At 33.9% G+C, this 14,542-nt stretch overlaps 1 protein-coding gene and 1 pseudogene across 1 annotated transcript in view; one reads left to right on the forward strand and one right to left on the reverse strand.

Annotated features, from left to right (window-relative positions):
- Positions 1–14,542, reverse strand: part of Lingo2 (leucine rich repeat and Ig domain containing 2) — a 1,035,214-nt gene that overhangs the window by 699,550 nt on the left and 321,122 nt on the right. The gene's annotated exons all lie outside the window — the stretch shown is intronic.
- The window catches only part of LOC150065515 (G2/mitotic-specific cyclin-B1 pseudogene), a 101,916-nt pseudogene that overhangs the window by 42,382 nt on the left and 44,992 nt on the right, over positions 1–14,542 (forward strand).

A 14,542-nucleotide genomic window follows, 5' to 3' on the forward strand; every position in this document is an offset into this window, starting at 1 on the left:
AACTGATTTTTTAATAAGATCTTGAATAAAGTCTCATGTAAAAATGAGAGCAAGGAAAAATTAACTTAAAATTTTCCTTTGGTTATGAATTTTTTATCTCAGTGTTTTCTTTTTCCTTTAGCTTCAGAATCATAAAACTGACCTTAAAACCTATGACTTGATTAAGGCTCATGAATAACATTTCTTGTATTGCAATTCCAATTTCTAGCCTTAAAACACACATTCATTCTGTCTGTACAATATTTCCAGTTACTCTAACTGGCATGAATATTAAATAGAATTTTTAAGTAACCTAAATAGATATTAAGCTATAAAAATAAATGAGTATAATATTTACACAATGGATACTTTTAGGTAAAAATCAATGAAACAAAAGTAGTTATATTCATTACAATAACAATAAAAATTTCATAAAATAACAAATTATGCATAAGCATGGCATTCATAATTATTGATTTACTAATTTATTTCTTCCACCTAATTCTATGTCCCTTGAAAATAGGAATAACGCTTCATCTGGATTTCCCCAAGATTTAGCTGTCACCTGACTTATAGTCAAGACTTCACTGAATGCTGGGTGAATGAAGGAAAATATAAGAACAAGATAAATGTTGGCATCTAACAACAGAATGACATTTCTGATCTTATTATTTATAATAAGATCATGGTCTACAGTACAGCTTCTAGCATTACCAATAATCAGTATAATTATGACCAAAAATGAGGCAAAACAAAACTAAAAAACCCAGTGGTAGTTAACGCTTCAGTTTTCAACATATTGTAATTTTGAATCATTTCCAGTTTTCCCTTTTAATGCATTTTCATCTATGCTTCAAGCATTCTGCCGAACCAAAAGCTTTTAGAGCTAAATGCATCAATTACACATAATCTTGTGATGCTATCCTGCCTTGAATCCTTAGTCATTCATCTTCAGCCCACAGAATGCCATCTGCTTATTTTGGTTGTACCTTGCTACAAAGAGAAAGAGAGGGAAAGAAATCCTAAATTGATTTCTTTCTCCTGAATATGCTACTGTGAATTATATTTTTGTTTTCGAGGACATAGCTCTTATTTTGTCAACAATATTACTGACTCTCAATTCTAAAGGTCCAACAAACAGATAAGTATTTTGACCTTTGTGGTAAGTGTAGCTTACAGGAATTCTGTTCTTTTAACCAAGAAAATAAAAGAAAGAATCCTTTCAAGAAAGCTCTAACTTTTTCCCTTGACCATAATCCTAATAAAGTTTCTGACTGAAGGCACCCTTTTATGAAATACAACAATTGGAAAGATGAGGTTGAAACCATTCATCCCCTGTGACACATTCCTTTGGATAAAAGGAAAATATATTCAATTTATCGATAAAAAGAGCAGTCATGGATGCTTTCCACCCATTTAGCAGGAGTAATCACACTTACAACCACTCAGAAGAGGAATGTAAATAATATCATTAAAATAGAGGATAGTTAAGAAAACCTGAAGAGTCTCTGATAGCTTAAATTATTCTCATGTATCTTCTTATTTTTTAACATTTTTATGAAGAGAAAAAAGCATCCAGAAGGAAAATTGTCTTAGGTAATAGAATTGAGTTAAAAGTTGTAATGGTACACTGCCCTTTCCCATTTGCTGGGGGTGAAGTTGACTCCACTTCTGCATCTGTATTTTATGTCCTTAGATATCTGTTTTATCTTATTGTGTAGATTTGTGGACATAGAACATTAAAGACATGGTTCAGTCTAAGCTTTCTTTCACTAACCTTTGAATTCTTGATAAGATGAAGCCAAGCTGCCTAGAATATCACATAAAATATAGAGAACAGCAGTTGCAAAAATATAACTTTTAAAGTGTGTCAGAGTTATTCATAGTCACAAATACGTTTATGTGTTTTGAAAGTATGGTTCTTGGTGTTGTAGAAACTTTAGGAATTGGGGCTTAATCCAGCTTCTGAGAAATGGCTAAGAATATGTAGAAATGATTTTAAGTCTACTTGATTCAGATAAAATAATAAAAATGCTTGTGAAGCCATTGCTCCATTGTAAGATAGGATATTTGTGAAAATGATTTAATAACTACACAAGTGCAACATTCCAAATTTGAATGAACGCAAAGATTGTGGGAGAGTATTGTAAGTGAACTTTTCTAAAATGTACATGTACTAAGTATTCAAAACTAATATTGAAATAGGTCTTATTTGTATTTGAAATTATGTTGAAAATTGCTTTGTAATACTAATTCCACATTTCAGCTGTTAGTCACACTCATAGGAAAACTCATCTCCAATTTTTTTCTGATCTAAAATTAATTTTGTATCTGTGGAAAGATAGTGTTCACTAATTGTTGGAATATTCTCCTCCATTATTTTTAGTAGGTTGAATTAACTTTATTTTATGAGGAATTTAGAAAACATGAGCAAATAATTGATTGATATGGCATTAAAAGTCTATATATCATTCAAATTTTAGAAACCAGTGTGATATTTTTTAAAAATCTACTAACACCTTAGGACAAAATATGACATACACACTCACTCCATTCAGTGATACCAATCTTTTTTACTTTTACCACAGCATGTGCATCTGTACTTTCTTGACCCCGAATTCCTGGGATTATTTTTCCCCGTGGCTGTCTTGTTCTATTCATTTGAATTAAAATAGAATTCTCTAAACATAACTCTACCAATAATTATGCACATTCTTTTATTTTCTACTAGTTTTTATTTCCTGATACTTTGATGACTATTCATAATGTATCCATTCATTCTTCTCTGTATATCACTATATGAAAAGAAATTGCATGCAAAAAAAGGAAGTTGTCTAGGTGATTCAACCGTAGAACAAAATGGGTGCATATTAAACAGGCAATTTGTTTTCAATTACAAGTAAACTTCATTTCTGAATAATTTTCAGCATCAAGCATAATCCAGTGACTTTTTAAATCAGCAGATCTTTATGTTTATTTGTATTTTTACGGTGAATGAGAAGGTTAGTTTTGTGACAATCTTCCTAACATGATTTGGCATACACATGAAATTTTAAAAACTTGCATAAATACATGTTTGTCAGGACAGTAAAACTGAAATATGAACTATTTTATATTTTATAGTTCATAATACATTATATTAAAATACATAACTTTAGTGTGTGATTATTCAATAATATCTGTTTCAAATAACTTAAATATTTTGATTGGAATTTATAAAGCTATTGCCTTTTGTCTATTATTGAGCGCATTTGGATTTTGAAAAGTAGAATTGAAATATACACTTTTAAAACCCTCTCTTTTGTAATGTGCAATCATTTACTATTGTTCTGTGTGCATCATGTTTAAGCTATGTCATATTCATCTGTGATAGTTAGATTCCCAAAAGTATCAAATTCTGTTTGTGCAAATGCCTCTTCTTATCAGCCTGCACAGTTAACCACCCATATATACAACTAAATGTCCCAGTCACATGCAACAGGACAAACCAAATACTTTTACCTTTTACTTAACAAATATTTTAAGAAAATGAAACAGTAAATTAAACAGAGGTTTGATTTTCTCAGAAAATGGCATCATTCATATCAGAGTTCAAAGTTGAAGAATGAAGTATCTGTTCTTTATTTTGTTGCAGTAAAGGCAAGGGAAAGAAACTCTTAGGAGCTGAAATTCTAGCTATGAAAGCCTTGGGAGATACTATAATATTACATGTGAGAGGTCTACTCTAATTCATGGGAAGGAGTGTATGCCATGCCAAAGTGTCAGTGACAACCTGGACTTCTGTATCAGCTGAAGTTTTTGACTCTCATCTCTAATAGCACTAAAGCCAGAGCAGACATATAATTCAGTGGCCATGAGATCATGGATAATTCAAGTGAGGTGGACTTTGGAATCCTAGAGTCATCCTCACTAAAATGACAGAGTAGAGGTAATTGTTTCTCAGTTTAGCGAAAGGGTACTTAGTTTCTTCTGATTTGCCTTCATTTGTAATAGTGATATTGTCATGGGAAAGAAAAAGGAGATAAAAATCCCTCCCTTAGTGTCTTCCTTCCTTCCTTCCTTATTTACTTTCTTCTTTCTTTCCCTTTCATCCTTCCTTCATTATTTCCTTCCCTCCTTTCTGTGTCCTTCCCTTCTTCCCTTCTGTCTTCTTTCCTTCATTTACTTCCTTCCTGCCTTTGTTCATTCCTTCCTTTCTGCCTTCCATCTTTCATATCTTCTTTCTATTATTTCCAGGTACAAAAATTGTAATACTGAGAAAGGTAGAACAAGCACCATGGTTCTTTGGACAGAGAATAAGCAATAAATAAAGTAATTATATTTTGTCACAAGTACTATAAATAAAGATAGAATTCTATGCTGCCATCAAAAGGAATGACATCGCCCCCTTCATAGGGAAATGGAAAGACTTGGGAAAAAAAAAAACTATTAAGTGAAGTAAGTCAGACCCAAAGTAATGCTCAATGGTTTCCCTCATTTTTAATAAATTAGTACACATCTAGGATTCTCCTAGCAAAGGATCACAATAGTTCAAAACCTATATACATATGGTCATACAGAATGAGACTAAATGAAATGTACTCTAGGTTAATGACACAAGAAGTGTATCTTTGTGATTGCTGTTCTTAATATACTATGTGAAGTTATTTCTTTTCTCTTTTTCCCCACTTATGGTTAATCTCATGAGGATCCTATATCTGCATTTGTATACCAGTATACTATATATACACTTATTTATTTGAAATAGCGAAGGGGAGGAGGAAAACAAGATGACTAGGAGAGGGAAGAGGGAGGGGAAGGGGGACAAAAACATGAGAAGTGGTATCAAGGTTTGAGAAGTAATGTACCCACTACCTGATGAATATAACTGTAATCCTTCTATGCATTATCCCAATAATGAAATACAATAAAAAAGAATCAGAGTAAATATATAACAACTAGAATGTATTTTAGATTAGTCAAGGAGGTTTTCTGAGCTGAAGCATAAAAACACAAAATAAATACTGCCATCCACAAGAAATGTTCTAGTCAAGAAAAGAAAATCCTAGAATCAGAAAAGCTGCATGGCACATAATCATAGTCAGAATAATTGTAAAGAAATTATGATGGATAAATTGATATTAAGTGAAGATGCAATGAGAAACAAAGACCAAATATAGAGCAGGGGAATATGTACTTTCTAATGGTTACAAATTTGCCATTTTTGCAGACCATTTCTCCTAGAAGCCTACACAGAAATTTGTAAAAGGTCCATAGTAATTAGGATCCTCACAGGAAATTCCATGCTGAAACTGAAAACAGTCCATCTCAAGAGCCATGGTTTCTGATACCAGAGGAAAAACTGCCTCTCAATGTTGGAAACTGGACCCACAGCTTAATAGACACATGCCTATTTCTTGGATATCTTTCCTGTCTTTTCTGCAAATTGCAATACTACTTTGGGCAAAACAAAAGAGATTGAGAATTGTTCTCTCCACAGTTTTGGCTAAAACTATAAATAAGTCATTTATTATTCATATTATGTTATTTTCTCTTCACATTGACAAGAGCTATGGCCAAGGATTCCATCACCAAAAGCAAATTACACAGTGAACTTTGAAGACAGCTCTAGTGGCACTTCTCATGCTGTCTTGAATGCAAACTTGAAAGGGAGAATTTATTTTTGATGAATATATGAGAAAGACAGTTTTACAAAGTTAAGTCAAACTTCCAAGGTCAGGAATTATATAATATCATTTTTCCACAATACATTTCTTATAGAAATCTAGCAATAGTTCTCTTAACTATAAAATATAAGATTGGACTTAACTACTAAGTTTTCAGAATTTGTGTTTAGTTTATAAGCAGTGATATACATAATTTTTAACTTAATTAGGTACGTACAATTGGAGGTCAATAATGAAATGGAGTATGAAAAAGTAAAGAGGACTTAAAGTAGGAGAGATAGAAGGATACACACCTTATTCATGAGTTTTCCTTCATTGCCCTAGATCTTTTGTTTTGTTTTGCTTTGTGCTAGTATTGTGGGTTGAATTCAGGGCCTAGGCACTATCCCTCAGATTCCTTTGCTCAGGGCTAGCCCTCTACCATTTGAGGCACAGTTCCACTTCTGGCTTTTTTTTTTGTAGTTTATTGGAGATAAGAGTCTCATGGTAATGTCCATAAAAAAGGACAAATTAAAGCTACTAGCACAACCACGTTCATTGCAGTATTATTTACCATAGCTTAGATATGGAACAGACCCAGATTAATGGATCAAGAAGATGTGATCAAAAAGAATGACATGGCCTCATTCATAAGAAAATGGAAAGACTTGGAAAAAATTATATTAAGTGAAGTAAGTCAGACCCAAAGAAACATAGGATCCATGCTTTCCCTCTTCTGCAATAATTAGTATATGTCTAGGATTCTCCTAACAGGATCACAAATAGCTCAAAACCTATTCACATATGGCCATGTAGGATAAGGCTAAGCAAAATGAACACTGGGATAAGGAAACAGATTTATTTTTATGATTGTTGTTCTTTTCTTTTTTTTTCCTATGGTTTATCTCATGTTGTTACTGTATCTGACTTTGGTACCTGGTATATTGTCTATATGTTTATTTTTTCTATTTGAAATAAGGAAAGGAAGGGGGAAAACAGGATGATCAGGAGGGGTGGGGGAGGAAAATTGGGAGAAAAACAGGAGAAGGGCTATCAATATTCAAGAAGTAAGTACCCCCTACCCAATAAATGCAACTGTAACCTCCATTCCAACAATTAACACAATGAAAATAAAGAAATAAGTAAACAAACAAAAAGCTAACATAAAAATATCTCATGGAGTTTTGAGCCTGGATCCTGAGATCTCAGCCTCAGATGGAATAAAAACAGTCCATCTTAAGAGCCATGGTTCCTGATTCCAGAGGAGTCTCCTCAGGAGTAACTAGGATTCTTGCCCTATTCTAATGATATCTATGATTATAAAATATGTGACGATCCCTAATATTTTCTTGCTTTATAATGTTAAAGTTTCCTAACTCAGTTCAGTCAATCCTCGGCTGATCTTTGTAATCCTCATGGATGAAGTGAAAATTTCAAGAGGAAGAATCAAGGCCCGACTGAAATAAAACCATTTTCAAACCTTTGACTAGTTATTCCAAGAGTAAAGAAACCTCACCCACAAATATGCAAGGTTTCATAGTGCTGCATTTGAGATACAATAAACACCATAATGAATTGAAAATAATAAAATCAAGAAAATAAATTGTAATAGTAAGACAATCAATTAGAGACTGTGTTCTTTTTTTTTCTTTAACTGAGAATTGCAAAGGGAAAGGAAACAAAATCAAAGTGAAAGTTAATGACAACAAATAAGGTTTTAAATCAAAGCCTGAAGAGGCTATGAAGTGGCTATTCATACAGTGGCTTCTGCCCACCCAGTCCATGATTTGGATATACTAGTTCATGAACTGGCTGCCCTTAAGTCACAGGAAGTCATCTAGCTAGTCTCCAGGGCATTCAGGAAGCTAATGTGGGACAGCAGATAATCACATGTGTCACTGTGTCCTCTGAGTCTATATGCCTTGTATTCTCTCTGCTCTCTCTTGCTATCTATAGTGTACAAAAGGTTAACTGCAACAAAATGTGTGTGTGCATGTGTGTTGTGTGTATGTACATATATCTGTATACATATATATCATATATAGACATATACATGTTTGTATGATTTTATGTCCTGTGTTGTAATTAAAGATAAAAATGTACATTAAATAAGGAATCTTGAATGTGCCTTAAATGGTCAGTCATTAGAAAGAGCAATCTTCCTGATTATGGAAACACTGAGAAAGAGAGACTGGACATGCTTCTTTTTTTTGTTTTTTGTTTTCAAATTCTCCAAGCACCTAATCTTTGATACACAGTATTGCAGAACTCAGATAACGGACACATTGTAGACAGACTATGTATAAGTGCATCACCTCCAAGAAATAACATCTGCTAAAATGTTCAAGGCCCATCTGTTGTCAGTAGGACCTTAGATCTCTCACAATTAATTCCATGATTCTTCCTTTTGCAGTATCTGATTACATGGCATTTGTCAGGTGAGAAAGAAAAATCATTGGCATGGATATATTGTAACTACATATAAGCATTGCTTTAGCAAAGGGGCCATTATGGGGAAATAGGAACCATTAACAAAGTAACTCTGTTAATAACCACTAGTTTATTATCTTGTCTTCAGAATGTATTCTCATTGTTTGTGGAAGATTGTTTTTGTTTTTAATCAATTCTGTCTCCCTTGAGCTACTTTGTAATTTCCTTCCTCTTTAACTGCCAAAGAGCTTGCTTTTGCTATCTCTACCTTTCTCCTCTATTAACTTCTCAATTTATTGTTGATTTTTTTCAGCACTATGTTCCCAGCATTAAATTCTATACTAAACAAACTTTTATGTTTTATTCTTTGTTCTACTCTTCTCTTTCTGTTCCTTTCTCTCTTTTTAAGCCATAATGAAGAAGCCTAAAATGTGCCGTTAACCTTGATACATAGGCCTGGCAATGTTTCCAAGTATGGATTTCCTCTGCTTTTAAAATCAGATTATCATGATAGTATTTTCAATCAATAAGCCATTAATGCTAGATAGGATGAGATATATCAATCAACAGTGGGATATAATGTACCACATATTTTGAACAACTAGACTTTACAGGGTCAAAATTCTGTAGTGCCAAAGGCCCTTGTAATATAAAAGTATTCCATGTCTGGGAGAAGGGGAGATTTAATACTGCAGTTCATTTTCTGCCAGGTACTAAGTCTCTCAAGCATCATTAATAATTAATTCTGGCCAAAGAAAGGAATGAAAATCATATTTAAAAAGCAATAGAAAGAAGTATGAAAAGTAAGAAGGTCATATTTAGAGTGAGACTTTGTGAGAATAGATTTCAATTCCTTGGATTTGGTAAATACATGAACTAAAACTAATTTTAGAAGTTGTAAATGGAGATAATACGACCACCTCATACCACACCAATAAAAAGGAATGGTTGTTATTAGTCCTATTACATAGAAACAAATTGTTAATATTTAACTAGGAAATCAGATCTTCCTTATCTCCTAATAATATTCATTTTAATATAATTACTTATGCTTTACTTAAAAGAGCTATGCATGACTGTAAACAATATAAAGCCACAATTTCCCTTTTAATCTTGAAAGATGAAGCCATGACCAAATAGTATTTTTACATACACAGTAAAATTATAGAATAGGAGGGTTTTTTTGAAAATATTTACTATTAATTTAGGGACAGAAAAGAGAGAGAAGTCAAGAATGAAACCAGAATTTAAGCTGCAGAAATTCTATGAAAACCATGCCATGGAAATATGAAACTATATGGGCTAGGGAATGAGTTCATTTGATAAATGTTAAATCATTTAAGTCAGCCACACTGATAATAACTAAAAAGTTTTCAAGTTAATAAAAAGGATGGGAGCTGGGGATGTGGTTCAAGTAGCAGAATGCCTGCTTAGCGATATGATACCTCCAGTGCCCTAACAAAAAAGCAATACAGATTGAACTATACCTTTCTATTATATGCACATCCAAGCACACACACACACACACACACACACACACACACACACACACACACACGCACACACAGCCCCTTTAGGAATCATGAGCAAACTAATGGATATAGAATCTCTGGAATGACTAAATCACTTCAGTAGCATAGATAGGTGTATATAGAGGTGAGAATCAGACTCCTGCATAATGCTAATTGAAACAATAATATGATTACCAACTATTAAAACTCATTTCCTTTAATGTTAGACGGAGCAGGAACAAGTGAGATAAATTAAAACTAAAGTCAAATTTGGTTCCTAAATGTTAATAGTTGTAGAATCAGCACAGGCTAAGACAACTCCATCAGTGACTTTAGTTCCTACAAAAAGTTCTCCAAGAGGAGAAAGCACAATACAGCAGGTCCTGCCACTCATCACACAGATTTGAAATGCATCTGTAGGAGAAAGAATCATACTGTACATCTCATTCCAGAGGCAACCACTTCAGAAGTAATAGAAAATTAGTATTTATATATTAAAGCTGGAATATATTTCAACAGGTTTCAAGAAGTTCTAAGCTGAGAGAGAGAAATATAATCTGTAAAAAAAAATGAGCAATTTTTTGCCAGTCCTGGGGCTTGATCTCAGGCCTGGGCACTGTCCTTAGATGCTTTTTACTCAAGACTAATGCTCTACCACCTGAGACATAGCTCCGCTTTGGCTATTTTTTGTATGTGGAACTGAGGAATTGGACCCAGAGCTTCATGCATGCTATGCAAGCATGCTACCACTAGGCTATGTTCCCAGGCCCAAATTAGCAATTTTTGCTTAACTCTAAATATAGTAAGAAGGAATGAAATTTTATCCAGATGTGGATGGGGGGGGGATGTCATTGTTATCACAACAACATTATTTTCCTAAATTCATCTGACATTCAACTGAGAGTATTCTGTACCTTGATGACTTGACTTGTTTTCTGCAAGCTACATCCATTTTTGCAGCTATATAGTGTAACAACCAACTCTACAATATAATATGACAGAACTCATTTCTCAGAAAGATTTTATAATGGACTTCTGTTTTATATTACATTATTATTATTATTATTATTATTATTATTATTATTTTCTGGTCATGGATCTTGAACTCAGGGCCTATGCACTGTCCTTGAGATTTCTCAAGGCTAGCACACTGTCACTTGAGCCAAACGCCACTTCTGGCTTTTTCTGTGTATATGGTACCAAGGAATTGAACCCAGGACTTTATATATGCTAGGCAAGCACTTTATAACTAGGCCACTTTAATTTTAAAGTAAAATCAACCACCACCCTTAATACCAATACAACAAAATTTTAAACCTGGAATATTGATGTGCAAAAGTGATGTGAAACAAATGATCACATTTTGCCTTCTCATTAAAATTCTTGGTCTTCTGTCACAGGATTTCCAGGTCAAATCATATATTAATTAAATTATTAGGATTTAACTTCAATACAGTTGCATTTGTAAGAAACCTGAGTGAAACTGAATCTGTTGCTTCAACCTCAATCAGAAATCTCAAATGAAAAGATTACTTTTCCCTTAGCCATTGTGCTTGGAGCAGCAGTCTGAATCACTGAGAAAAGTGCCTGGGCAGATTCACTTATCATCCCTCACCTTTTTAAACTCAATAGAAGAGGTACTGTTTTTTTTTTAACCCTCTTCATTTTCCTTTTAAATTAGGAATTAAGATATTCTTTGCAATATAGACAAATTGTGGGTAAGAGACTGGGAAACCCAGCTTACAATAGGACAGAAAGTCTCATTTAATATTCTATTAAATAATAACCCTAATTTAGAGTGGCTAATTTTACATCTGAACCACTATAATATTCATTATTCGAAGGGATCTGTGCATTTACTAATTTTAGGCTTAAAAAATCCTTGTAGAATATTTTTGCCAAGTATCTTATGTGTTGCTTGGCAACGATAAAGAACAAATGCAAAGAAAGAGGTGATTTAATAAAGAACTCAGACATAATCAAAGCCTTGTAAAATGAGCTAGATATGTGCTTTATTCAGAAAAAATAAATAGTATTCCATGAGCTGGTTTTAAATATAAGAAATTAATAACTTATTGTGACTCAGCTATAATGGAATTAATAAAAGAGATGAAGACATGGGCACTAATGAAAAGTAACCAATGAAGCATTTAAGATTATTTTTTTCTACTACAATACAATGTGTTCGGCTATTAGGTCTCAGGGCTCATTAATTTATTATAGTCATTGGCAACATTCTTTAGAAATCCATATTTGTAGCTATGGTGGAGAAAAAAATCCAATTTTCCTACCATGGCAACATGGGAATTTTATAAGTTCAGGAATTTCACAGATTCATGTGATTTGCTGAAGCATTAAAAAAGCTCAAACACATTAAAGATTTAGAAATTTATCATCATCAGACAGCACTCAGAAGGAAAAGAAAATAAAAATGGAACACAGACTTCATATGTAGGGTTGTGGTTTTAAGAGAAAGTAAGTTTTCTTCCTACTAGCCAATAAGCTTCTGATTATAAAAGAATGTCATCTTAATGAGCAGGCAGAAAAAAGAAATTAATTTGTTGACTAATGAATTCTTTTATGTAAATGAGGCTTTACATAAATTTAACATGTTGGGGACAATGCATCGTTTACTTGAAGGCTTTGAGGATCTTTTAATCTCTGTCTCTCTGTCTCTGTCTCTCTGTCTCTCTCTCTGTCTGTCTCTGTCTCTCTGTCTCTCTGTCTCTCTCTCTCTCTCTCTCTCTCTCTCTCTCTCTTTCTCTTATTTAAGCCTCTCTGCCTGGTGTCTTCCTTGTCCTAGTACATACCTTGAAAAATCACCAGGAGCACTTGGATTTCCATGAACAAAAGTCCAGGCTTCATTTAGTGACCTTTGATACAATTTTTGTGACTAAGGAGTTGGGTCTGTGATCAGCTGCCTCTAATGGAACAGAATAATTGAGAAGTAATGGAATGAATCCCTCAAGAAAATGGAAAAGCTTCCAGCCAGACATATTGAGGAACCACAAAGGAACGTCACACCTTTTGGGGTTCTGCTTTTGATTTTCCTTTTATATGTTGTCTTCAGATACCCATCTCCTTTTCTCTTTATCATATTTTACTTTTCCTTCACTACTACTTTTTCTGTATGAGTACCGTTTTAGACGGTATGAGAGGGCTATACATCCTCTGTGAAGTCCAGCCTGAGATAAGTCCTTGAGATCACAGAACATTTTAGGAGGTAGTACTTGTACACTAAAACTTAAAAACTCATGTGTCTTTCCAGATTGGAACTGAGACCTGGCAGAGGTAAGCCATCTTGTCTCCTGTTCCTTACATATGCAGTTCATTAGTAGAGTCCAAGTCAGCACTCAGAATCTGAGGTGGTTCACCTAAAAGCAAAGGTGGCCTTTCTAATGAAAAGGAGAGATGTTGGTAGCTAAGCAAAGTCCCCCTATCCCCCCCTTTTTTATTGGAGAGAAGGGAATTCAATTCACTTAGCATATTAACTTTTCCTTCTAGCAATATCGTCATTCTCCTATCAGTTTACAAGAAGTTAACTGCAGTCCCTGAGAAACTGTACTGTCAGTTTTCAAGCTCAAATCTTACAGAGATAAACTTCCTAATTTGCACTTTCAGTGGCAATGTAGAAAAGATATGACTCCTTGCATTTTCCCGGGGTGTGAACTATTAAACTTGAGAACTTAAAAGTTGAAAACATGTGTTCATTCCGAAGTGATTTTGTTTTCCTCAGTTAAGCCTTATTCTGTCTTTAACTGTGTACAATAAAAAAATACGAATGTTAAGCAGTTAATACTCACTTAAAAATATATGAATGCTCATTCCTTCTGATGTCTGCGGATTTCGTTTGGAGCTTGTTATCTGTGTTGATTGTGGCACCAACAAAACACATTGGGAAAAATGAGAAATCACTCAAAAGGACTAATTCAATGTGGCCTCTCTGTCTTAATTAGCAGATCTTTCCTCTCACCTAGGCTATCCTCATGGAGGGTCTGTTTCCTTCTCTTTACACTCAGAGGATTTTTAAAAAAATTTTCACTGCATAACATTTGATTTGTTAATGATAAGCTTTGTAAATCAAAATGATGGCCCATATAAGTGTGAATGTAAAAAATGATTATGTTTGTAATTACTCAATATTAATAAAGAAAAAATGTAAAATTTTATGGTCACAAAAATTTTTCACTGTATAACATTTGATATGGTACACTGGTATATTCTATCATGACTGCATATATCCAAATTCTAAACTGATAATCATTATTCCTGCAACTTTCCTTTTTTTGTTCCAAGTCCTGGGGCTTGAACTCAGAGCCAGGGCACTGTCATTGGACACGTTTTTTGCTCAAGGCTAGTACTCTCCACCTGAGCCACAGAACCACTTCCAACTTTTTATGTGATACTGAGGATTCAAACCCAGAGCTTCTTGAATGCTAAGCAAGCACTCTACCAGTAAACCAAGCTCCCAGCCTTCCTGCAACTTTGTTTTCTCCCCTAATTGTCAGAGGTTTCCTTGAGATCATATCTGATTATTCTGGATCCTAGGAGGTATCTGCCAGAGTGTCATGTGTGTGTGTGTTTTGTATTCTTCACTCAACTATCAGTTCTTTGAAAGAAGGACAGATATGCAGTTAAATTTTAGTGAAGTGGGGATATCATGATGGAGACAACAAAGCAAACACAGGGAATACAAGGTATAATTGTTTCCATTCTGCTTTCAGAGAAGAGAAAATAACCACCTGTGGTGGGTCTATGTTCTGTCCAGAGCATCCTCAACAAAAGTAAAAAAAACAAAAAAAAAAACAAAAAAAAAACCTTACAACTGGAATGAGGTCATCTTAGCAGTTTACATCAATGTAGTAAAAAGTCAGTATGAAAATCATACCAGGGAAAAAAGCTTAGGAAATATTTCAGAGAAAAGAATGGGCAGGAGAAAGTAAAATGCACTGCCTTAGTCCTAATCATCAGGTCGGG

The sequence above is a fragment of the Megascapheus bottae genome, chromosome 3, assembly GCF_031878675.1.
Source record: "Megascapheus bottae isolate mThoBot1 chromosome 3, mThoBot2.hap1, whole genome shotgun sequence".
Lineage (NCBI taxonomy): Eukaryota > Metazoa > Chordata > Mammalia > Rodentia > Geomyidae > Megascapheus > Megascapheus bottae.